The sequence below is a fragment of the Antechinus flavipes genome, chromosome 2 (genome assembly GCF_016432865.1).
Source record: "Antechinus flavipes isolate AdamAnt ecotype Samford, QLD, Australia chromosome 2, AdamAnt_v2, whole genome shotgun sequence".
Lineage (NCBI taxonomy): Eukaryota > Metazoa > Chordata > Mammalia > Dasyuromorphia > Dasyuridae > Antechinus > Antechinus flavipes.
In genome coordinates, this window is record NC_067399.1 from 2075410 (window position 1) to 2103211 (window position 27802).

The window sequence follows — 27802 nt, forward strand, 5'->3', positions numbered from 1 at the left end:
GAGGGCCGGGGCAGCACTACCTACCCTCGCCTGGCACCCACTGCCCAGAAAAGCATATGTTGCCTGTGGTCTCCGGCCCCAGGTGCCCCCCCGGGAGGCTACGGCACCCTCTTGGAGACTCCCCCAACAAGTGGGGGAGGCCCTGCCTGGGAGGAGGGCAGGAAGGAGGCCGGGCTGCCGCAGCGGGGGCTCAGCCAGGAGTACCTAAATCACCTCAGCTGAAGCAGACGGGCAGACCCCCAATGTGGAGGGACCCAGGGCCACAACCTTGCTCTCTCTCGCCTCCCCCTCCCGCCACCGAGTCCTATCGGTGCTCCCGGAATCGGCTCCATCTTCCTAGTGCGGCCCTCCCGGCCTCTCACCTGGACCACCTCCCACTGGTCTCTTTGGGCTTTCTGCTCTGTATTTATTCCTCCTTTGTACCCTGCCAAGATGAGCTCCCTGAACCGCAAGGTTCCCTTCCTCATTCCCTCAAAGCCTCCCCTTGGGGGGGAGTGACTTGGTCCTTCAGCTAGTGAGTGTCTGGGCTGAATCTGAATTCAGCTGCTCCTGCCTCTGGGGCTCTGGCAGCCAGTGCAGCACCCGGCTTCTCCAGAAGGTCCTTATTGCTTGGGGGTGAGAAACCACTCCTCCGCCAGTCCAGGGGGAGTGTTGGGCCCCCTCCAGGGCTTTCATCCGAGAGTCTGTTCTCCCAGGTGGGCTCCGGACGTGTCTGCCTTTCCCACCCCAACTCCTCTATATCGCCAAACCTAAGCCATGCTCCATGGCCCTGACCCACTTCCACCTGCTCCGGAAAGCCCACCTCGCCGCCTCCAGTCCCGACTGCCACTTGGGCCCTCTCCTAGGACCTGTCCCGCTTCACCTGGCACCACAATGACCCGGCCCCGTGGGAGCTTCTTCTTCTGCATCCAGGCCCTCACACAGCTCCCAGGCCACCGAGCCCGGTTTGCAGGCTCAGGGACAACCAATTATTTACTTAAGGTCACACAGGGAGCAAGCCTCGGAGGAGGGGTCTGGACCCCAGCCCCGAGCTCCAAAGCCAGGCTTCTTTGTGGCTGCATCAAGACAGCCCTAACAATCCGTCCTGTTCTCAGGCTCTCAGCTGTCAGCCACTGGGAAACGGTCACTGCGACCAAGGACACAAAACAGGTCTGGGTCTGCGGCTGCACCTTCGCTCGTGGCAGAAGAGAGGGCGAGGGGGCTCCCACGACTTACCTGGCAGTCTTTAACAGTGAGAGCTCTGACTCTCTGTGGGGCTGAACCACTGTCAGAGTGCCATCCTCACTAAAAAATGGGACCGGAGCTGCACCAGCTCAAACGAGCGCACCTGGCCGGCTTGCCAAGGAGCGGTCGGGATGGTTCTGCCTGGGGTCAAAGGCGATAAAGTCCACAAGAGCCACGAAACTACCACGACCCCTCCAGACTCTGAGAAAGCAGGTGACGTGCCCAGAGTGTATCAACGTCCTGGCCAGACCACTCAGAAATGTCCAGGAAAGGGGAGGCTCTAGAAATGGTCCTATTCCAACAGTGAGACTGACAACACACAGGGAAGGGCCGACTGGTCACTCATTTACTTCTGTGTGCAGCACGGCCGTCAAGAGTCAGCAGTGTGTCAGAAAGATGGGCAAGCATAAAAGCATAAAGACGAGAAGATTCTGTGACAAATCACAAACAGTCCCAACTTGACCAATTCGCACAGACTTTTATTGTCTTAAAAAAGAAAAACAAGAAAATGGATAAAGGAAAAGACATTGACTCCGACTGTCTCCATTTCCTAGCAAAGTTTACCCGATGTAAAGTATTTGTGACTATGAGGAGGCTACGGAAGGAAAAACCTTCGGACTTGTTGCCACGCAGAAAGACGTGGCAGCTGAGAGTGTAAATGACTGTGTGAAGTGCGGGGGAAAGACAGAAAAGCTCTAGTAAAACTTTCAGGAAACAGCAAAGAGTGAACAAAGGGAAAGCAGGCTGCTAGATCTAAGAACCTCATCCGAGAAACCGCTCCAGATGGAGAACCACAAGCGGATGACCCAGGGAATAGACCTGTCTGGGGACTGTCATCCTGAAAGCAGTCGAGCCGCCTTGTTCTGTGCCAGGCCAGAGGGTGTGGAAGAGGAGGAAGAAGGGATACTCCAGCAAGCAAGGACCGAGCACCTCGTGTGCATCTCCTCTCTCCAGCCCTTCATCCCCCCCGCCCGCCAGGCTCTCCCTTCTTGCCTCCTGCTCTCGGAATCCCTAGTCTCACTGACACTTCATCACAGGCACCCCTGTGTGCAGGAGACTTCTCCCGGGCCCACCAACTGCCAGCAACTTCCTGGGGGTTCTCCTTTATCTGTTTTATACTTGTCTATACCCCTCATCGGTGTAGACAAGCCATTACTTTAGGCATGCTGTCTCCCTCATTAGGATATTAACTCCTCGAGAGCTAAGACTGGCTGGACTTGGTCTTACTATCTCTAGGAGTTCATTCCAAGAGGGGGAATGGGTCAGCTTGCGCCCAGAGGGTTATGCTTAAGTCTGGTAGCCCCCTTTCCCCCCAACCCAGTGGAAGGAAGACAGAGTCATCTCTTTGGATTTATCCTCTGCTCAGTTGTCAGAGTGAACTTATTTCCTGTCTAGGTCACTTGATTTGGGGTTTATAAAAAAGAGAAACCAAAGATCAGAGCCACTGGGGGCACTTGGTATGCAGGGGCCATTGTATTGAAGGGCCAGAGCGGTGACGTATCTGCCAAGGCAGGAATGGGGGGGGAGCCCTGTGTATGTCTATGACCCTCCCCCATCCCCAAGGATGTCCTACGTTGGAAGACACAACTTTTTATGGGGGGAGCTCCTACAGAGGAGTCCATAAGCCCCCTGTGGGCATGGAGAGGAGCTGCTCCTTCTCTGGGCCTTTCTCCACCCAAGAAATGGACATATTTGCTGTATGACTTCCTGAGCCGTTGCTCCTCCCCACAAACCTGAGTAGGTCTGGTGAACTGTGAGGGGTACAAATTTGGAGTTCTGCTGTCTAGAGAGTCCTGGCTTTGTTATGGTGTCTAGAAAGTCAGGGCTGTGTTCTAGTGTACAGCGAGTCCTGACTGTGTTCTCGCGTCTAGAGAGTCCTGGCTGTGTTCTGGCGTCTAGAGAGTCCTGGCTGTGTTCTGGCGACTAGAGAGTCCTGGCTGTGTTCTGGCGACTAGAGAGTCCTGGCTGTGTTCTGGCGTCTAGAGAGTCCTGACTGTGTTCTCGCGTCTAGAGAGTCCTGACTGTATTCTGGTGTCTAGAGAGTCCTGGCTGTGTTCTGGAGTCTGCAGAGTCCTGACCGTTCAGGTGTCCAGAGAGTGCTGGCTGTGTTCTGGTGTCTAGAGAGTCCTGGCTGTTCTGGTGTCCAGAGAGTCCTGGCTGTGTTCTGGTGTCTAGAGAGTCCTGACTGTGTTCTGGTGTCTAGAGAGTCCGGGCTGTGTTCTGATGTACAGAGAGTCCTGGATGTGTTCTGGTGTCTAGAGTTCTGATTGTTCTGATGTCCAGAGAATCCTGAGTGTTCTGGTGTCTAAAGAGTCCTGGCTGTATTCTGGTGTACAGAGAGTCCTGGCTGTATTCTGGTGTACAGAGAGTCCTGGCTGTGTTCTGGCGTCTAGAGAGTCCTGACTATTCTGGCGTCTAGAGAGTCCTGACTGTGTTCTGGTGTCTAAAGAGTCCTGATTGTTCTGGTATCTAGAGAGTGCTGGCTGTGTTCTGGAGTCTACAGAGTCCTGACAGTTAAGGTGTCCAGAGAGTGCAGGCTGTATTCTGGAGTCTAGAGAGTCCTGACTGTTCTGGTGTCTAAAGAGTCCTGGCTGTGTTCTGGTATCTAGAGAGTCCGGGCTGTGTTCTGATGTACAGAGAGTCCGGGCTGTGTTCTGATGTACAGAGTCCTGGATGTGTTCTGGTGTCTAGAGTTCTGATTGTTCTGCTGTCTAGAGAGTCCTGAGTGTTCTGGTGTCTAGAGAGTCCTGGCTGTGTTCTAGAGTCTAGAAAGTCATGGCTATGTTCTGGTGTCTAGAAAGTCAGGGCTGTGTTCTGGTGTCCAGAGAGCCCTGGTTGTGTTCTGGATTCTAGAATTCTGATTGTTCTGGAGTCTAGAGAGTCCTGACTGTGTTCCGGTGTACAGAGAGTCCTGGCTGTGTTCTGGAGATAAGAGGGTCCTGACTATTCTGGCGTCTAGAGAGCCCTAACTGTGTTCTGGGCGTCTAGAGAATCCTGACTGTGTTCTGGTGTACAGAGAGTCCTGGATATGTTCTGGAGTCTAGAGAGTCCTGACTGGTCTGGTGTCCAGAGAGTCCTGGCTGTGTTCTGGCCATAAGGATATGGGACAGACTACAGTACACCAAGACAGATGGAGGCCACAGATGATGGAGGATTTGGTTATTAGACTGTAAACTCTAGAACATCAGAACTTAGACACCAGAAAACATTCAGGACTCTCTGGACACCAGAACATAGGAATCTCTAGACACTGGAACACAACCAGGACTCTCTAGAAACCAGAACACAGCCAGGAATCTCTAGACACCAGAACACAGCAAGGACTCTCTAGACAGCAGAATAGTCAGGAATCTCTAGACACCAGAACACACTCAGGAATCTCTGGATACCAGAATAGTCAGGACTCTCTAGACGCCAGAATAGTCAGGACTCTCTAGACGCCAGAATAGTCAGGACTCTCTAGATGCCAGAATAATCAGGACTCTCTAGACGCCACAACAGAGTCAGGACTCTCTAGACGCCACAACACAGTCACGACTCTCTAGACGCAAGAATAGTCAGGACTCTCTAGACACTACAACACAGTCAGGACTCTCTAGACGCCAGAATAGTCAGGACTCTCTAGATGCAAGAAGAGTCAGGACTCACTAGACGACACAACACAGTCAGGACTCTCTAGACGCCAGAATAGTCAGGACTCTCTAGAAACTACAACACAGTCAGGACTATCTAGAGACCACAACACAGTCAGGACTCTCTCGATGCAAGAATAGTCAGGACTCTCTAGACACTACAACACAGTCAGGACTATCTAGAGACCACAACACAGTCGGGACCCTCTAGACGCCAGAATAGTCAGGACTCTAGACGCCACAACACAGTCATGACTCCCTCGACGCCAGAATAGTCAGGACTCTCTAGATGCCACAACACAGTCAGGACTCTCTAGACGCCAAAACACAGTCAGGACACTCTAGATGCCATAACACAGTCAGGACTCACTAGGCGCCAGAATAGTCAGGACTCTCTAGACACCACAACACACTCAGGACTCTCTAGACGCCAGAATAGTCAGGACTCTCTAGACGCCAGAATAGTCAGGACAGTCTAGACGCCACAACACAGTCAGGACTCTCTAGACGCAAGAAGAGTCAGGACTCTCTAGACGCCAGAAGAGTCAGGACTCTCTAGACGCCACAACACAGACAGGACTCTCTAGGCGCCAGAATAGTCAGGACTCTCTAGACACCACAACACACTCAGGACTCTCTAGACGCCAGAATAGTCAGGACTCTCTAGACGCCAGAATAGTCAGGACAGTCTAGACGCCACAACACAGGACTCTCTAGGCGCCAGAATAGTCAGGACAGTCTAGACGCCACAACACAGGACTCTCTAGGCGCCAAAAGAGTCAGGACTCTCTAGACGCCAGAAGAGTCAGGACTCTCTAGACGCCAGAAGAGTCAGGACTCTCTAGACGCCACAACACAGTCAGGACTCTCTAGACGCCACAACACAGACAGGACTCTCTAGACGCCAGAATAGTCAGGACTCTCTAGACGCCAGAATAGTCAGGACTCTCTAGACACCACAACACACTCAGGACTCTCTAGATGCCAGAATAGTCAGGACTCTCTAGGTGTCAGAATAGTCAGGACTCTCTAGACACCAGAATAGTCAGGACTCTCTAGACGCCAGAATAGTCAGGACTCTTTAGGTGTCAGAATAGTCAGGACTCTCTAGATGCCAGAATAGTCAGGACAGTCTAGACGCCACAACACAGTCAGGACTCTCTAGACGCAAGAAGAGTCAAGACTCTCTAGACGCCACAACACAGTCAGGACTCTCTAGACGCCAAAACACAGTCAAGACTCTCTAGACTCCAGAACAGTCACGACTCTCTAGACGCCACAACACAGTCAGGACTTTCTAGACGCCAGAACAGTCAGGACTCTCTAGACGACACAACACAGTCAGGACTCTTTAGATGCCAGAACAGTCAGGACTCTCTAGACGCCACAACACAGTCAGGACTCTCTAGACGCCAGAACAGTCAGGACTCTCTAGACGCCAGAATAATCAGGACTCTCTAGACTCCAAAACACAGTCAGGACAGTCTAGACGCCCCAACACAGTCAGGACTCTCTAGATGCCAGAATAGTCAGGACTCTCTAGACGCCAGAATAGTCAGGACTCTCTAGACGCCAGAATAGTCAGGACTCTCTAGACGCCACAACACAGTCAGGACTCTCTAGATGCCAGAACAGTCACGTCTCTGTAGACGCCAGAACACAGTCAGGACTCTCTAGACGCCACAACACAGTCAGGACTCTCTAGACGCCACAACACAGTCAGGACTCTCTAGACGCCAAAACACAGTCAGGACTCTCTAGACGCCACAACACAGTCAGGACTCTCTAGACGCCAGAACAGTCAGGACTCTCTAGACGCCAGAAGAGTCAGGACTCTCTAGACGCCACAACACAGTCAGGACTCTCTAGATGCCAGAACAGTCACGTCTCTGTAGACGCCAGAACACAGTCAGGACTCTCTAGACGCCACAACACAGTCAGGACTCTCTAGACGCCACAACACAGTCAGGACTCTCTAGACGCCAGAATAGTCAGGACTCTCTAGACGCCACAACACAGTCAGGACTCTCTAGACGCCAGAACAGTCAGGACTCTCTAGACGCCAGAAGAGTCAGGACCCTCTAGACGCCACAACACAGTCAGGACTCTCTAGATGCCAGAATAGTCAGGACTCTCTAGACGCCAGAATAGTCAGGCCTCTCTAGATGCTACAACACAGTCAGGACTCTCTAGACGCCAAAACACAGTCAGGACTCTCTAGACGCCAAAACATAGTCAGGACTCTCTAGATGCCACAACACAGTCAGGACTCTCTAGACGCCAGAATAGTCAGGACTCTCTAGACGCCAAAACATAGTCAGGACTCTCTAGATGCCACAACACAGTCAGGACTCTCTAGACGCCACAACACAGTCAGGACTCTCTAGATGCCAAAACATAGTCAGGACTCTCTAGATGCCACAACACAGTCAGGACTCTCTAGACGCCAGAATAGTCAGGACTCTCTAGACGCCAAAACATAGTCAGGACTCTCTAGATGCCACAACACAGTCAGGACTCTCTAGACGCCAGAATAGTCAGGACTCTCTAGATGCCAAAACATAGTCAGGACTCTCTAGACGCCACAACACAGTCAGGACTCTCTAGATGCCAAAACATAGTCAGGACTCTCTAGATGCCACAACACAGTCAGGACTCTCTAGACGCCAGAATAGTCAGGACTCTCTAGACGCCAAAACATAGTCAGGACTCTCTAGATGCCACAACACAGTCAGGACTCTCTAGACACCAGAATAGTCAGGACTCTCTAGATGCCAAAACATAGTCAGGACTCTCTAGATGCCACAACACAGTCAGGACTCTCTAGACGCCAAAACATAGTCAGGACTCTCTAGATGCCACAACACAGTCAGGACTCTCTAGACGCCAGAATAGTCAGGACTCTCTAGACTCCAAAACACAGTCAGGACTCTCTAGACTCCAAAACACAGTCAGGACTCTCTAGACGCCAGAATAGTCAGGACTCTCTAGAAGCCAGAATATTCAGGACTCTCTAGACGCCAGAATAGTCAGGACAGTCTAGACGCCACAACACAGGACTCTCTAGGCGCCAGAATAGTCAGGACTCTCTAGACGCCACAACACAGTCAGGACGCTCTAGACGCCACAACACAGTCAGGACTCTCTAGACGCCAGAATTGTCAGGACTCTCTAGACGCCACAACACAGTCAGGACTCTCTAGACGCCAGAATTGTCAGGACTCTCTAGACACCAGAATAGTCAGGACTCTCTAGACGCCACAACACAGTCAGGACTCTCTAGACGCCAGAACAGTCAGGTCTCTCTACACGCCACAACACAGTCAGGACTCTCTAGACGCCAGAATAGTCAGGACTCTCTAGACACCAAAATACAGTCAGGACTCTCTAGACGCACGAATAGTCAGGACTCTCTAGACGCCAGAATAGTCAGGACTCTCTAGACGCCAGAATAGTCAGGACAGTCTAGACGCCACAACACAGTCAGGACTCTCTAGACGCCAGAATAGTCAGGACAGTCTAGACGCCACAACACAGTCAGGACTCTCTAGACGCCAGAATAGTCAGGACTCTCTAGACACACGAATAGTCAGGCCTCTCTAGACGCAAGAGAAGAGTCAAGACTCTCTAGACGCCAAAACACAGTCAGGACTCTCTAGACGCCAGAATAGTCAGGACTCTCTAGACGCCAGAACACAGTCAGGACTCTCTAGACGCCAGAACAGTCACGACTCTCTAGACGCCAGAACACAGTCAGGACTCTCTAGACGCCAGAATTTTCAGGACTCTCTAGACACCAGAACAGTCAGGTCTCTCTAGACGCCACAACACAGTCAGGACTCTCTAGACGCCAGAACAGTCACGACTCTCTAGACGCCAGAACACAGTCAGGACTCTCTAGACGCCAAAACACAGTCCGGACTTTCTAGACGCCAGAACAGTCAGGACTCTCTAGACACCACAACACAGTCAGGACTCTCTAGACACCAGAATAGTCAGGACTCTCTAGACGCCAAAACACAACCAGGACTCTCTAGACGCACGAATAGTCAGGACTCTCTAGATGCACGAATAGTCAGGACTCTCTAGACGCCAAAACACAGTCAGGACTCTCTAGACGCCAGAATAGTCAGGCCTCTCTAGACGCAAGAGAAGAGTCAAGACTCTCTAGACGCCAAAACTCAGTCAGGACTCTCTAGACGCCAAAACACAGTCAGGTCTCTCTAGACGCCAGAATAGTCAGGACAGTCTAGACGCCACAACACAGTCAGGACTCTGTAGACGCCAGAATAGTCAAGACTCTCTAGACACCCAACACAGTCAGGACTCTCTAGATGCCAGAATAGTGAGGACTCTCTAGACGCCACAACACAGTCAGGACTCTCTAGATGCCAGAATAGTCAAGACTCTCTAGACACCCAACACAGTCAGGACTCTCTAGATGCCAGAATAGTGAGGACTCTCTAGACACCCAACACAGTCAGGACTCTCTAGACGCCAGAATAGTCAAGACTCTCTAGACACCCAACACAGTCAGGACTCTCTAGATGCCAGAATAGTGAGGACTCTCTAGACGCCACAACACAGTCAGGACTCTCCAGATGCCAGAATAGTCAGGACTCTCTAGACTCCAAAACACAGTCAGGATTCTCTAGACGCCAGAATAGTCAGGACTCTCTAGACGCCACAACACAGTCAGGAGTCTCTAGATGCCACAACACAGTCAGGACTCTCTAGACGCCAAAACACAGTCAGGACTCTCTAGACGCACGAATAGTCAGGACTGTCTAGACGCCAGAATAGTCAGGACAGTCTAGACGCCACAACACAGTCAGGACTCTCTAGGCGCCAGAATAGTCAGGACTCTCTAGATGCAAGAAGAGTCAAGACTCTCTAGACGCCACAACACAGACAGGACTCTCTAGACGCCAGAATAGTCAGGACTCTCTAGACGCCAGAATAGTCAGGACTCTCTAGATGCCAGAATAGTCAGGACACTCTAGACGCCACAACACAGTCAGGACTCTCTAGACACCAGAATAGTCAGGACTCTCTAGACGCCACAACACAGTCAGGACTCTCTAGACACCAGAATAGTCAGGACTCTCTAGACGCCAAAACATAGTCAGGACTCTCTAGACGCCAGAATAGTCAGGACAGTCTAGACACCACAACACAGTCAGGACTTTCTAGACGCCAGAATAGTCAGGACTTTCTAGACGCCACAACACAGTCAGGACTCTCTAGACGCCACAACACAGTCAGGACTCTCTAGTCGCCAGAATAGTCAGGACTCTCTAGACTCCAAAACACAGACAGGACTCTCTAGATGCCAGAATAGTCAGGACTCTCTAGACGCCACAACACAATCAGGACTGTCTAGACGCCACAACACAGTCAGGACTTTCTAGACGCCAGAACAGTCAGGACTCTCTAGACACCAGAATAGTCAGGACTCTCTAGACGCCAAAACATAGTCAGGACTCTCTAGACGCCAGAATAGTCAGGACAGTCTAGACACCACAACACAGTCAGGACTCTCTAGAAGCCAGAACAGTCAGGACTCTCTAGACGCCACAACACAGTCAGGACTCTCTAGACGCCACAACACAGTCAGGACTCTCTAGTCGCCAGAATAGTCAGGACTCTCTAGACGCCACAACACAGTCAGGACTCTCTAGTCGCCAGAATAGTCAGGACTCTAGACGCCACAACACAGTCAGGACTCTCTAGATGCCACAAGACAGTCAGGACTCTCTAGACCCCACAACACAGTCAGGACTTTCTAGACGCCAGAACCGTCACGTCTCTCTAGACGCCAAAACACAGTCAGTTCTCTCTAGACGCCAGAATAGTCAGGACTCTCTAGACGCCAAAACACAGTCAGGACTCTCTAGACGCCAGAATAGTCAGGACTCTCTAGGCGCCAGAATAGTCAGGACTCTCTAGACGCAAGAAGAGTCAAGACTCTCTAGACGCCACAACACAGTCAGGACTCTCTAGGCGACAGAATAGTCAGGACTCTCTAGACACCACAACACAGTCAGGACTCTCTAGATGACACAACACAGTCAGGACTTTCTAGACGCCAGAACAGTCAGGATTTTCTAGACGCCAGAACACAGTCAGGACTCTCTAGAAGCCAGAACAGTCAGGACTCTCTAGACGCCACAACACAGACAGGACTCTCTAGACGCCACAACACAGTCAGGACTCTCTAGACGCCACAACACAGTCAGGACTCTCTAGGCGCCAGAATAGTCAGGACTCTCTAGACGCAAGAAGAGTCAGGACTCTCTAGACGCCAAAACACAGTCAGGACTCTCTAGACGCCACAACACAGTCAGGACTCTCTAGGCGCCAGAATAGTCAGGACTCTCTAGACGCAAGAAGAGTCAGGACTCTCTAGACGCCAGAATAATCAGGACTCTCTAGACTCCAAAACACAGTCAGGACTCTCTAGATGCCAGAATACTCAGGACTCTCTAGACGCCAGAATAGTCAGGACAGTCTAAACGCCCCAACACAGTCAGGACTCTCTAGATGCCAGAATAGTCAGGACTCTCTAGACGCCACAACACAGTCAGGACTCTCTAGATGCCAGAACAGTCACGTCTCTGTAGACGCCAGAACACAGTCAGGACTCTCTAGACGCCACAACACAGTCAGGACTCTCTAGATGCCACAACACAGTCAGGACTCTCTAGACGCCACAACACAGTCAGGACTCTCTAGACGCCAAAACACAGTCCGGACTTTCTAGACGCCAGAACAGTCAGGACTCTCTAGACGGCAAAACACAGTCAGGACTCTCTAGACGCCACAACACAGTCAGGACTCTCTAGACGCCAGAATAGTCAGGACTCTCTAGACGCCAGAATAGTCAGGACCCTCTAGACGCCACAACACAGTCAGGACTCTCTAGATGCCAGAATAGTCAGGACTCTCTAGACGCCAGAATAGTCAGGACTCTCTAGACGCCAAAACATAGTCAGGACTCTCTAGACGCCACAACACAGTCAGGACTCTCTAGATGCCACAACACAGTCAGGACTCTATAGACGCCAAAACACAATCAGGACTCTCTAGACGCCAAAATACAGTCAGGACTCTCTCGACGCACGAATAGTCAGGCCTCTCTAGATGCTACAACACAGTCAGGACTCTATAGACGCCAAAACACAATCAGGACTCTCTAGACGCCAAAATACAGTCAGGACTCTCTCGACGCACGAATAGTCAGGACTCTCTAGACGCTACAACACAGTCAGGACTCTCTAGACGCCAAAACACAGTCAGGACTCTCTAGACGCCAAAACACAGTCAGGACTCTCTAGACGCCAAAACACAGTCAGGACTCTCTAGACGCCACAACACAGTCAGGACTCTCTAGACGCCAGAATAGTCAGGACTCTCTAGACGCCAAAACATAGTCAGGACTCTCTAGACGCCACAACACAGTCAGGACTCTCTAGATGCCACAACACAGTCAGGACTCTCTAGACGCCAGAATAGTCAGGACTCTCTAGATGCCAAAACATAGTCAGGACTCTCTAGATGCCACAACACAGTCAGGACTCTCTAGATGCCAGAATAGTCAGGACTCTCTAGACTCCAAAACACAGTCAGGACTCTCTAGACTCCAAAACACAGTCAGGACTCTCTAGACGCCAGAATAGTCAGGACTCTCTAGAAGCCAGAATATTCAGGACTCTCTAGACGCCAGAATAGTCAGGACAGTCTAGACGCCACAACACAGTCAGGACTCTCTAGGCGCCAGAATAGTCAGGACTCTCTAGACGCCACAACACAGTCAGGACTCTCTAGACACCAGAATTGTCAGGACTCTCTAGACACCAGAACAGTCAGGACTCTCTAGGCGCCAGAATAGTCAGGACTCTCTAGACGCCACACCACAGTCAGGACTCTCTAGACACCAGAATAGTCAGGACTCTCTAGACGCCAAAACACAACCAGGACTCTCTAGACGCACGAATAGTCAGGACTCTCTAGATGCACGAATAGTCAGGACTCTCTAGACGCCAAAACACAGTCAGGACTCTCTAGACGCCAGAATAGTCAGGATTCTCTAGCCGCTAGAATAGTCAGGCCTCTCTGGACGCTACAACACAGTCAGGACTCTCTAGACGCCAGAATAGTCAGGCCTCTCTAGACGCAAGAGAAGAGTCAAGACTCTCTAGACGCCAAAACTCAGTCAGGACTCTCTAGACGCCAAAACACAGTCAGGTCTCTCTAGACGCCAGAATAGTCAGGACTCTCTAGACTCCAAAACACAGTCAGGACTCTCTAGATGCCAGAATACTCAGGACTCTCTAGACGCCAGAATAGTCAGGACAGTCTAGACGCCCCAACACAGTCAGGACTCTCTAGATGCCAGAATAGTCAGGACTCTCTAGACGCCACAACACAGTCAGGACTCTCTAGATGCCAGAACAGTCACGTCTCTGTAGACGCCAGAACACAGTCAGGACTCTCTAGACACCAGAACAGTCAGGACTCTCTAGACGGCAAAACACAGTCAGGACTCTCTAGACGCCACAACACAGTCAGGACTCTCTAGACGCCACAACACAGTCAGGACTCTCTAGACGCCAAAACACAGTCCGGACTTTCTAGACGCCAGAACAGTCAGGACTCTCTAGACGGCAAAACACAGTCAGGACTCTCTAGACGCCACAACACAGTCAGGACTCTCTAGACGCCAGAATAGTCAGGACTCTCTAGACGCCACAACACAGGACTCTCTAGATGCCAGAATAGTCAGGACTCTCTAGCCGCTAGAATAGTCAGGCCTCTCTAGATGCTACAACACAGTCAGGACTCTCTAGACGCCAAAACACAATCAGGACTCTCTAGACGCCAAAATACAGTCAGGACTCTCTCGACGCACGAATAGTCAGGACTCTCTAGACGCTACAACACAGTCAGGACTCTCTAGACGCCAAAACACAGTCAGGACTCTCTAGACGCCAAAACATAGTCAGGACTCTCTAGACGCCACAACACAGTCAGGACTCTCAAGACTCCAGAATAGTCAGGACTCTCTAGCCGCCAAAACACAGTCAGGACTCTCTAGATGCCACAACACAGTCAGGACTCTCTAGACGCCAGAATAGTCAGGACTCTCTAGATGCCAAAACATAGTCAGGACTCTCTAGATGCCACAACACAGTCAGGACTCTCTAGACGCCAAAACATAGTCAGGACTCTCTAGATGCCACAACACAGTCAGGACTCTCTAGACGCCAGAATAGTCAGGACTCTCTAGACGCCAGAATAGTCAGGACTCTCTAGACTCCAAAACACAGTCAGGACTCTCTAGACGCCAAAACACAGTCAGGACTCTCTAGACGCCAGAATAGTCAGGACTCTCTAGAAGCCAGAATATTCAGGAGTCTCTAGACGCCAGAATAGTCAGGACAGTCTAGACGCCACAACACAGTCAGGACTCTCTAGGCGCCAGAATAGTCAGGACTCTCTAGACGCCACAACACAGTCAGGACTCTCTAGACACCAGAATTGTCAGGACTCTCTAGACACCAGAACAGTCAGGTCTCTCTAGACGCCACAACACAGTCAGGACGCTCTAGACGCCACAACACAGTCAGGACTCGCTAGACGCCAGAATTGTCAGGACTCTCTAGACGCCACAACACAGTCAGGACTCTCTAGACGCCAGAATAGTCAGGACTCTCTAGACGCCAAAATACAGTCAGGACTCTCTCGACGCACGAATAGTCAGGACTCTCTAGACGCCAGAATAGTCAGGACTCTCTAGACGCCAGAATAGTCAGTACAGTCTAGACGCCACCACACAGTCAGGACTCTCTAGACGCCAGAATAGTCAGGACTCTCTAGACACACGAATAGTCAGGCCTCTCTAGACGCAAGAGAAGAGTCAAGACTCTCTAGACGCCAAAACACAGTCAGGACTCTCTAGACGCCAGAATAGTCAGGACTCTCTAGACGCAAGAAGAGTCAAGACTCTCTAGACGCCACAACACAGTCAGGACTCTCTAGACGCCACAACACTCACGACTCTCTAGACGCCAGAACACAGTCAGGACTCTCTAGACGCCAGAATTTTCAGGACTCTCTAGACACCAGAACAGTCAGGTCTCTCTAGACGCCACAACACAGTCAGGACTCTCTAGACGCCAGAACAGTCACGACTCTCTAGACGCCAGAACACAGTCAGGACTCTCTTGACGCCAAAACACAACCAGGACTCTCTAGACGCACGAATAGTCAGGACTCTCTAGATGCACGAATAGTCAGGACTCTCTAGACGCCAAAACACAGTCAGGACTCTCTAGACGCCAGAATAGTCAGGACTCTCTAGCCGCTAGAATAGTCAGGCCTCTCTGGACGCTACAACACAGTCAGGACTCTCTAGACGCCAAAACCCAGTCAGGACTCTCTAGACGCCAGAATAGTCAGGCCTCTCTAGACGCAAGAGAAGAGTCAAGACTCTCTAGACGCCAAAACTCAGTCAGGACTCTCTAGACGCCAAAACACAGTCAGGTCTCTCTAGACGCCAGAATAGTCAGGACAGTCTAGACGCCCCAACACAGTCAGGACTCTCTAGATGCCAGAATAGTCAGGACTCTCTAGACGCCAGAATAATCAGGACAGTCTAGACGCCACAACACAGTCAGGACTCTGTAGACGCAAGAAGAGTCAGGACTCTCTAGACGCCAGAATAGTCAAGACTCTCTAGACACCCAACACAGTCAGGACTCTCTAGATGCCAGAATAGTGAGGACTCTCTAGACGCCACAACACAGTCAGGACTCTCTAGATGCCAGAATAGTCAGGACTCTCTAGACACCCAACACAGTCAGGACTCTCTAGACGCAGAATAGTCAGGACTCTCTAGACACCCAACACAGTCAGGACTCTCTAGATGCCAGAATAGTGAGGACTCTCTAGACGCCACAACACAGTCAGGACTCTCTAGATGCCAGAATAGTCAGGACTCTCTAGACGCCAGAATAATCAGGACAGTCTAGACGCCACAACACAGTCAGGACTCTGTAGACGCAAGAAGAGTCAGGACTCTCTAGACGCCAGAATAGTCAAGACTCTCTAGACACCCAACACAGTCAGGACTCTCTAGATGCCAGAATAGTGAGGACTCTCTAGACGCCACAACACAGTCAGGACTCTCTAGATGCCAGAATAGTCAGGCCTCTCTAGACACCCAACACAGTCAGGACTCTCTAGACGCCAGAATAGTCAAGACTCTCTAGACACCCAACACAGTCAGGACTCTCTAGATGCCAGAATAGTGAGGACTCTCTAGACGCCACAACACAGTCAGGACTCTCTAGAAGCCAGAACAGTCAGGACTCTCTAGACGCCACAACACAGTCAGGACTCTCTAGACGCCACAACACAGTCAGGACTCTCTAGTCGCCAGAATAGTCAGGACTCTCTAGACGCAAGAAGAGTCAAGACTCTCTAGACGCCACAACACAGTCAGGACTCTCTAGAGGCCAGAATAGTCAGGACTCTAGACGCCACAACACAGTCAGGACTCTCTAGATGCCACAAGACAGTCAGGACTCTCTAGACCCCACAACACAGTCAGGACTTTCTAGACGCCAGAACCGTCACGTCTCTCTAGACGCCAAAACACAGTCAGTTCTCTCTAGACGCCAGAATAGTCAGGACTCTCTAGACGCCACAACACAGTCAGGACTCTCTAGACGCCACAACACAGTCAGGACTCTCTAGTCGCCAGAATAGTCAGGACTCTCTAGACTCCAAAACACAGACAGGACTCTCTAGATGCCAGAATAGTCAGGACTCTCTAGACGCCACAACACAGTCAGGACTCTCTAGACGCCACAACACAGTCAGGACTCTCTAGAAGCCAGAACAGTCAGGACTCTCTAGACGCCACAACACAGTCAGGACTCTCTAGACGCCACAACACAGTCAGGACTCTCTAGGCGCCAGAATAGTCAGGACTCTCTAGACGCCAGAACAGTCAGGACTCTCTAGACGCCACAACACAGACAGGACTCTCTAGACGCCACAACACAGTCAGGACTCTCTAGACGCCACAACACAGTCAGGACTTTCTAGGCGCCAGAATATTCAGGACTCTCTAGACGCAAGAAGAGTCAGGACTCTCTAGACGCCAAAACACAGTCAGGACTCTCTAGGCGCCAGAATAGTCAGGACTCTCTAGACGCAAGAAGAGTCAGGACTCTCTAGACGCCAAAACACAGTCAGGACTCTCTAGGCGCCAGAATAGTCAGGACTCTCTAGACGCAAGAAGAGTCAGGACTCTCTAGACGCCAGAATAATCAGGACTCTCTAGACTCCAAAACACAGTCAGGACTCTCTAGATGCCAGAATACTCAGGACTCTCTAGACGCCAGAATAGTCAGGACAGTCTAGACGCCCCAACACAGTCAGGACTCTCTAGACGCCACAACACAGTCAGGACTCTCTAGTCGCCAGAATAGTCAGGACTCTCTAGACGCAAGAAGAGTCAAGACTCTCTAGACGCCACAACACAGTCAGGACTCTCTAGAGGCCAGAATAGTCAGGACTCTAGACGCCACAACACAGTCAGGACTCTCTAGATGCCACAAGACAGTCAGGACTCTCTAGACCCCACAACACAGTCAGGACTTTCTAGACGCCAGAACCGTCACGTCTCTCTAGACGCCAAAACACAGTCAGTTCTCTCTAGACGCCAGAATAGTCAGGACTCTCTAGACGCCACAACACAGTCAGGACTCTCTAGTCGCCAGAATAGTCAGGACTCTCTAGACGCCAGAATAGTCAGGCCTCTCTAGATGCTACAACACAGTCAGGACTCTCTAGACGCCAAAACACAATCAGGACTCTCTAGACGCCAAAATACAGTCAGGACTCTCTCGACGCACGAATAGTCAGGACTCTCTAGACGCTACAACACAGTCAGGACTCTCTAGACGCCAAAACACAGTCAGGACTCTCTAGACGCCAAAACATAGTCAGGACTCTCTAGACGCCACAACACAGTCAGGACTCTCAAGACTCCAGAATAGTCAGGACTCTCTAGCCGCCAAAAAATAGTCAGGACTCTCTAGATGCCACAACACAGTCAGGACTCTCTAGACGCCAGAATAGTCAGGACACTCTAGATGCCAAAACATAGTCAGGACTCTCTAGACGCCACAACACAGTCAGGACTCTCTAGATGCCACAACACAGTCAGGACTCTCTAGATGCCACAACACAGTCAGGACTCTCTAGACGCCAGAATAGTCAGGACTCTCTAGATGCCAAAACATAGTCAGGACTCTCTAGATGCCACAACACAGTCAGGACTCTCTAGACGCCAGAATAGTCAGGACTCTCTAGACGCCAAAACATAGTCAGGACTCTCTAGATGCCACAACACAGTCAGGACTCTCTAGACGCCAGAATAGTCAGGACTCTCTAGATGCCAGAATAGTCAGGACTCTCTAGACTCCAAAACACAGTCAGGACTCTCTAGACTCCAAAACACAGTCAGGACTCTCTAGACGCCAGAATAGTCAGGACTCTCTAGAAGCCAGAATATTCAGGACTCTCTAGACGCCAGAATAGTCAGGACAGTCTAGACGCCACAACACAGTCAGGACTCTCTAGGCGCCAGAATAGTCAGGACTCTCTACACACCAGAATTGTCAGGACTCTCTAGACACCAGAACAGTCAGGACTCTCTAGGCGCCAGAATAGTCAGGACTCTCTAGACGCCACAACACAGTCAGGACTCTCTAGACACCAGAATAGTCAGGACTCTCTAGACGCCAAAACACAACCAGGACTCTCTAGACGCACGAATAGTCAGGACTCTCTAGATGCACGAATAGTCAGGACTCTCTAGACGCCAAAACACAGTCAGGACTCTCTAGACGCCAGAATAGTCAGGATTCTCTAGCCGCTAGAATAGTCAGGCCTCTCTGGACGCTACAACACAGTCAGGACTCTCTAGACGCCAAAACCCAGTCAGGACTCTCTAGACGCCAGAATAATCAGGACTCTCTAGACGCCAGAATAGTCAGGCCTCTCTAGACGCAAGAGAAGAGTCAAGACTCTCTAGACGCCAAAACTCAGTCAGGACTCTCTAGACGCCAAAACACAGTCAGGTCTCTCTAGACGCCAGAATAGTCAGGACTCTCTAGACTCCAAAACACAGTCAGGACTCTCTAGATGCCAGAATACTCAGGACTCTCTAGACGCCAGAATAGTCAGGACTCTCTAGACTCCAAAACACAGTCAGGACTCTCTAGACGCACGAATAGTCAGGACTCTCTAGATGCACGAATAGTCAGGACTCTCTAGACGCCAAAACACAGTCAGGACTCTCTAGACGCCAGAATAGTCAGGATTCTCTAGCCGCTAGAATAGTCAGGCCTCTCTGGACGCTACAACACAGTCAGGACTCTCTAGACGCCAAAACTCAGTCAGGACTCTCTAGACGCCAAAACACAGTCAGGTCTCTCTAGACGCCAGAATAGTCAGGACTCTCTAGATGCCACAACACAGTCAGGACTCTCTAGATGCCAGAATAGTCAGGACTCTCTAGACGCCACAACACAGTCAGGACTCTCTAGATGCCAGAACAGTCACGTCTCTGTAGACGCCAGAACACAGTCAGGACTCCCTAGACACCAGAACAGTCAGGACTCTCTAGACGGCAAAACACAGTCAGGACTCTCTAGACGCCACAACACAGTCAGGACTCTCTAGACGCCACAACACAGTCAGGACTCTCTAGACGCCAAAACACAGTCCGGACTTTCTAGACGCCAGAACAGTCAGGACTCTCTAGACGGCAAAACACAGTCAGGACTCTCTAGACGCCAGAATAGTCAGGACCCTCTAGACGCCACAACACAGTCAGGACTCTCTAGATGCCAGAATAGTCAGGACTCTCTAGCCGCTAGAATAGTCAGGCCTCTCTAGATGCTACAACACAGTCAGGACTCTCTAGACGCCAAAACACAATCAGGACTCTCTAGACGCCAAAATACAGTCAGGACTCTTTCGACGCACGAATAGTCAGGACTCTCTAGACGCTACAACACAGTCAGGACTCTCTAGACGCCAAAACACAGTCAGGACTCTCTAGACGCCAAAACATAGTCAGGACTCTCTAGACGCCACAACACAGTCAGGACTCTCAAGACTCCAGAATAGTCAGGACTCTCTAGACGCCAAAACACAGTCAGGACTCTCTAGATGCCACAACACAGTCAGGACTCTCTAGACGCCAGAATAGTCAGGACTCTCTAGATGCCAAAACATAGTCAGGACTCTCTAGATGCCACAACACAGTCAGGACTCTCTAGACGCCAAAACATAGTCAGGACTCTCTAGATGCCACAACACAGTCAGGACTCTCTAGACGCCAGAATAGTCAGGACTCTCTAGATGCCAGAATAGTCAGGACTCTCTAGACTCCAAAACACAGTCAGGACTCTCTAGACTCCAAAACACAGTCAGGACTCTCTAGACGCCAGAATAGTCAGGACTCTCTAGAAGCCAGAATATTCAGGACTCTCTAGACGCCAGAATAGTCAGGACAGTCTAGACGCCACAACACAGTCAGGACTCTCTAGGCGCCAGAATAGTCAGGACTCTCTAGACGCCACAACACAGTCAGGACTCTCTAGACACCAGAATTGTCAGGACTCTCTAGACACCAGAACAGTCAGGTCTCTCTAGACGCCACAACACAGTCAGGACGCTCTAGACGCCACAACACAGTCAGGACTCTCTAGACGCCAGAATAGTCAGGACTCTCTAGACGCCAAAACACAGTCAGGACTCTCTAGACACCAAAATACAGTCAGGACTCTCTCGACGCACGAATAGTCAGGACTCTCTAGACGCCAGAATAGTCAGGACTCTCTAGACGCCAGAATAGTCAGGACAGTCTAGACGCCACAACACAGTCAGGACTCTCTAGACGCCAGAATAGTCAGGACAGTCTAGACGCCACAACACAGTCAGGACTTTCTAGACGCCAGAATAGTCAGGACTCTCTAGACGCAAGAAGAGTCAAGACTCTCTAGACGCCACAACACAGTCAGGACTCTCTAGACGCCAGAACACTCACGACTCTCTAGACGCCAGAACACAGTCAGGACTCTCTAGACGCCAGAATTTTCAGGACTCTCTAGACACCAGAACAGTCAGGTCTCTCTAGACGCCACAACACAGTCAGGACTCTCTAGACGCCAGAACAGTCACGACTCTCTAGACGCCAGAACACAGTCAGGACTCTCTAGACGCCAAAACACAGTCCGGACTTTCTAGACGCCAGAACAGTCAGGACTCTCTAGACACCACAACACAGTCAGGACTCTCTAGACACCAGAATAGTCAGGACTCTCTAGACGCCAAAACACAACCAGGACTCTCTAGACGCACGAATAGTCAGGACTCTCTAGATGCACGAATAGTCAGGACTCTCTAGACGCCAAAACACAGTCAGGACTCTCTAGACGCCAGAATAGTCAGTACTCTCTAGATGCCACAACACAGTCAGGACTCTCTAGATGCCAGAATAGTCAGTACTCTCTAGATGCCACAACACAGTCAGGACTCTCTAGATGCCAGAATAGTCAGTACTCTCTAGCCGCTAGAATAGTCAGGCCTCTCTGGACGCTACAACACAGTCAGGACTCTCTAGACGCCAAAACCCAGTCAGGAATCTCTAGACGCCAAAACACAGTCAGGTCTCTCTAGACGCCAGAATAGTCAGGACAGTCTAGACGCCCCAACACAGTCAGGACTCTCTAGATGCCAGAATAGTCAGGACTCTCTAGACGCCAGAATAATCAGGACAGTCTAGACGCCACAACACAGTCAGGACTCTGTAGACGCAAGAAGAGTCAGGACTCTCTAGACGCCAGAATAGTCAAGACTCTCTTGACACCCAACACAGTCAGGACTCTCTAGATGCCAGAATAGTGAGGACTCTCTAGACGCCACAACACAGTCAGGACTCTCTAGATGCCAGAATAGTCAGGACTCTCTAGACACCCAACACAGTCAGGACTCTCTAGACGCCAGAATAGTCAAGACTCTCTAGACACCCAACACAGTCAGGACTCTCTAGATGCCAGAATAGTGAGGACTCTCTAGACGCCACAACACAGTCAGGACTCTCTAGATGCCAGAATAGTCAGGACTCTCTAGACTCCAAAACACAGTCAGGATTCTCTAGACGCCAGAATAGTCAGGACTCTCTAGACGCCACAACACAGTCAGGAGTCTCTAGATGCCACAACACAGTCAGGACTCTCTAGACGCCAAAACACAGTCAGGACTCTCTAGCCGCACGAATAGTCAGGATTGTCTAGACGCCAGAATAGTCAGGACAGTCTAGACGCCACAACACAGTCAGGACTCTCTAGGCGCCAGAATAGTCAGGACTCTCTAGATGCAAGAAGAGTCAAGACTCTCTAGACGCCACAACACAGTCAGGACTCTCTAGATGCCAGAATAGTCAGGACTCTCTAGACACCCAACACAGTCAGGACTCTCTAGACGCCAGAATAGTCAAGACTCTCTAGACACCCAACACAGTCAGGACTCTCTAGATGCCAGAATAGTGAGGACTCTCTAGACGCCACAACACAGTCAGGACTCTCTAGATGCCAGAATAGTCAGGACTCTCTAGACTCCAAAACACAGTCAGGATTCTCTAGACGCCAGAATAGTCAGGACTCTCTAGACGCCACAACACAGTCAGGAGTCTCTAGATGCCACAACACAGTCAGGACTCTCTAGACGCCAAAACACAGTCAGGACTCTCTAGACGCACGAATAGTCAGGACTGTCTAGACGCCAGAATAGTCAGGACAGTCTAGACGCCACAACACAGTCAGGACTCTCTAGGCGCCAGAATAGTCAGGACTCTCTAGATGCAAGAAGAGTCAAGACTCTCTAGACGCCACAACACAGTCAGGACTCTGTAGACGCAAGAAGAGTCAGGACTCTCTAGACGCTAGAATAGTCAAGACTCTCTTGACACCCAACACAGTCAGGACTCTCTAGATGCCAGAATAGTGAGGACTCTCTAGACGCCACAACACAGTCAGGACTCTCTAGATGCCAGAATAGTCAGGACTCTCTAGACACCCAACACAGTCAGGACTCTCTAGACGCCAGAATAGTCAAGACTCTCTAGACACCCAACACAGTCAGGACTCTCTAGATGCCAGAATAGTGAGGACTCTCTAGACGCCACAACACAGTCAGGACTCTCTAGATGCCAGAATAGTCAGGACTCTCTAGACTCCAAAACACAGTCAGGATTCTCTAGACGCCAGAATAGTCAGGACTCTCTAGACGCCACAACACAGTCAGGAGTCTCTAGATGCCACAACACAGTCAGGACTCTCTAGACGCCAAAACACAGTCAGGACTCTCTAGCCGCACGAATAGTCAGGATTGTCTAGACGCCAGAATAGTCAGGACAGTCTAGACGCCACAACACAGTCAGGACTCTCTAGGCGCCAGAATAGTCAGGACTCTCTAGATGCAAGAAGAGTCAAGACTCTCTAGACGCCACAACACAGTCAGGACTCTCTAGATGCCAGAATAGTCAGGACTCTCTAGACACCCAACACAGTCAGGACTCTCTAGACGCCAGAATAGTCAAGACTCTCTAGACACCCAACACAGTCAGGACTCTCTAGATGCCAGAATAGTGAGGACTCTCTAGACTCCAAAACACAGTCAGGATTCTCTAGACGCCACAACACAGACAGGACTCTCTAGACGCCAGAATAGTGAGGACTCTCTAGACTCCAAAACACAGTCAGGATTCTCTAGACGCCACAACACAGACAGGACTCTCTAGACGCCAGAATAGTCAAGACTCTCTAGACACCCAACACAGTCAGGACTCTCTAGATGCCAGAATAGTGAGGACTCTCTAGACTCCAAAACACAGTCAGGATTCTCTAGACGCCACAACACAGACAGGACTCTCTAGATGCCAGAATAGTGAGGACTCTCTAGACTCCAAAACACAGTCAAGACTCTCTAGACGCCACAACACAGACAGGACTCTCTAGACGCCAGAATAGTCAGGACTCTCTAGACGCCAGAATAGTCAGGACTCTCTAGACTCCAAAACACAGACAGGACTCTCTAGATGCCAGAATAGTCAGGACTCTCTAGACGCCAAAACATAGTCAGGACTCTCTAGACGCCAGAATAGTCAGGACAGTCTAGACACCACAACACAGTCAGGACTTTCTAGACGCCAGAACAGTCAGGACTTTCTAGACGCCACAACACAGTCAGGACTCTCTAGAAGCCAGAACAGTCAGGACTCTCTAGACGCCACAACACAGTCAGGACTCTCTAGACGCCACAACACAGTCAGGACTCTCTAGTCGCCAGAATAGTCAGGACTCTCTAGACTCCAAAACACAGACAGGACTCTCTAGATGCCAGAATAGTCAGGACTCTCTAGACGCCACAACACAATCAGGACTTTCTAGACGCCACAACACAGTCAGGACTTTCTAGACGCCAGAACAGTCAGGACTTTCTAGACGCCAGAACACAGTCAGGACTCTCTAGACGCCACAACACAGTCAGGACTCTCTAGAAGCTAGAACAGTCAGGACTCTCTAGACGCCACAACACAGTCAGGACTTTCTAGACGCCACAACACAGTCAGGACTCTCTAGTCGCCAGAATAGTCAGGACTCTCTAGACGCAAGAAGAGTCAAGACTCTCTAGACGCCACAACACAGTCAGGACTCTCTAGAGGCCAGAATAGTCAGGACTCTAGACGCCACAACACAGTCAGGACTCTCTAGATGCCACAAGACAGTCAGGACTCTCTAGACTCCACAACACAGTCAGGACTTTCTAGACGCCAGAACCGTCACGTCTCTCTAGACGCCAAAACACAGTCAGTTCTCTCTAGACGCCAGAATAGTCAGGACTCTCTAGACGCCAAAACACAGTCAGGACTCTCTAGACGCCAGAATAGTCAGGACTCTCTAGACGCAAGAAGAGTCAAGACTCTCTAGACGCCACAACACAGTCAGGACTCTCTAGACGCCAAAACACAGTCAGGACTCTCTAGGCGACAGAATAGTCAGAACTCTCTAGACACCACAACACAGTCAGGACTCTCTAGATGACACAACACAGTCAGGACTTTCTAGACGCCAGAACAGTCAGGATTTTCTAGACGCCAGAACACAGTCAGGACTCTCTAGAAGCCAGAACAGTCAGGACTCTCTAGACGCCACAACACAGTCAGGACTCTCTAGACGCCAAAACACAGTCAGGACTCTCTAGACGCCACAACACAGTCAGGACTCTCTAGGCGCCAGAATAGTCAGGACTCTCTAGACGCCAGAACAGTCAGGACTCTCTAGACGCCACAACACAGACAGGACTCTCTAGACGCCACAACACAGTCAGGACTCTCTAGGCGCCAGAATAGTCAGGACTCTCTAGACGCAAGAAGAGTCAGGACTCTCTAGACGCCAAAACACAGTCAGGACTCTCTAGACGCCACAACACAGTCAGGACTCTCTAGGCGCCAGAATAGTCTGGACTCTCTAGACGCAAGAAGAGTCAGGACTCTCTAGACGCCAGAATAATCAGGACTCTCTAGACTCCAAAACACAGTCAGGACTCTCTAGATGCCAGAATACTCAGGACTCTCTAGACGCCAGAATAGTCAGGACAGTCTAGACGCCCCAACACAGTCAGGACTCTCTAGATGCCAGAATAGTCAGGACTCTCTAGACGCCACAACACAGTCAGGACTCTCTAGACGCCAGAATAGTCAGGACAGTCTAGACGCCCCAACACAGTCAGGACTCTCTAGATGCCAGAATAGTCAGGACTCTCTAGACGCCACAACACAGTCAGGACTCTCTAGATGCCAGAACAGTCACGTCTCTGTAGACGCCAGAACACAGTCAGGACTCTCTAGACGCCACAACACAGTCAGGACTCTCTAGACGCCACAACACAGTCAGGACTCTCTAGACGCCACAACACAGTCAGGACTCTCTAGACGCCAAAACACAGTCCGGACTTTCTAGACGCCAGAACCGTCACGTCTCTCTAGACGCCAAAACACAGTCAGTTCTCTCTAGACGCCAGAATAGTCAGGACTCTCTAGACGCCAAAACACAGTCAGGACTCTCTAGACGCCAGAATAGTCAGGACTCTCTAGGCGCCAGAACAGTCAGGACTCTCTAGACGCAAGAAGAGTCAAGACTCTCTAGACGCCACAACACAGTCAGGACTCTCTAGACGCCAGAATAGTCAGGACTGTAGACGCCACAACACAGTCAGGACTCTCTAGACGCCAGAATAGTCAGGACTCTCTAGACGCCAGAATAGTCAGGACTCTCTAGACCCCACAACACAGTCAGGACTTTCTAGACGCACGAATAGTCAGGACTCTCTAGATGCACGAATAGTCAGGACTCTCTAGACGCCAAAACACAGTCAGGACTCTCTAGACGCCAGAATAGTCAGGACTCTCTAGCCGCTAGAATAGTCAGGCCTCTCTGGACGCTACAACACAGTCAGGACTCTCTAGACGCCAAAACCCAGTCAGGACTCTCTAGACGCAAGAGAAGAGTCAAGACTCTCTAGACGCCAAAACTCAGTCAGGACTCTCTAGACGCCAAAACACAGTCAGGTCTCTCTAGACGCCAGAATAGTCAGGACAGTCTAGACGCCCCAACACAGTCAGGACTCTCTAGATGCCAGAATAGTCAGGACTCTCTAGACGCCAGAATAATAAGGACGGTCTAGACGCCACAACACAGTCAGGACTCTCTAGACGCCAGAATAGTCAAGACTCTCTAGACACCACAACACAGTCAGGACTCTCTAGATGCCAGAATAGTCAGGACTCTCTAGACGCCACAACACAGTCAGGACTCTCTAGATGCCAGAATAGTCAGGACTCTCTAGACACCCAACACAGTCAGGACTCTCTAGACGCCAGAATAGTCAAGACTCTCTAGACACCCAACACAGTCAGGACTCTCTAGATGCCAGAATAGTGAGGACTCTCTAGACGCCACAACACAGTCAGGACTCTCTAGATGCCAGAATAGTCAGGACTCTCTAGACTCCAAAACACAGTCAGGAGTCTCTAGATGCCAGAATAGTCAGGACTCTCTAGACGCCACAACACAGTCAGGACTCTCTAGACGCAAGAAGAGTCAAGACTCTCTAGACGCCACAACACAGTCAGACTCTCTAGACTCCAAAACACAGTCAGGACTCTAGACGCCAGAATAGTTAGGACTCTCTGGACGCCAGAATAGTCAGGACTCTCTAGACACCCAACACAGTCAGGACTCTCTAGACACCACAACACAGTCAGGACTCTCTAGACGCCAAAACACAGTCAGGACTCTCTAGACGCACGAATAGTCAGGACTGTAGACGCCACAACAGAGTCAGGACTCTCTAGACGCCACAACACAGTCAGGACTCTCTAGGCGCCAGAATAGTCAGGACTCTCTAGATGCAAGAAGAGTCAAGACTCTCTAGACGCCACAACACAGACAGGACTCTCTAGACGCCAGAATAGTCAGGACAGTCTAGACGCCCCAACACAGTCAGGACTCTCTAGATGCCAGAATAGTCTGGACTCTCTAGACGCCACAACACAGTCAGGACTCTCTAGATGCCAGAACAGTCACGTCTCTGTAGACGCCAGAACACAGTCAGGACTCTCTAGACGCCACAACACAGTCAGGACTCTCTAGACGCCACAACACAGTCAGGACTCTCTAGACGCCAAAACACAGTCCGGACTTTCTAGACGCCAGAACAGTCAGGACTCTCTAGATGCTACAACACAGTCAGGACTCTCTAGACGCCAAAACACAATCAGGACTCTCTAGACGCCAAAA

At 50.7% G+C, this 27802-nt stretch overlaps 1 protein-coding gene across 2 annotated transcripts in view; it reads right to left on the reverse strand.

The window, feature by feature from the left end:
* KLHL29 (kelch like family member 29) overlaps window positions 1-27802 on the reverse strand; it is a 161630-nt gene that overhangs the window by 26274 nt on the left and 107554 nt on the right. The window lies entirely within an intron of this gene.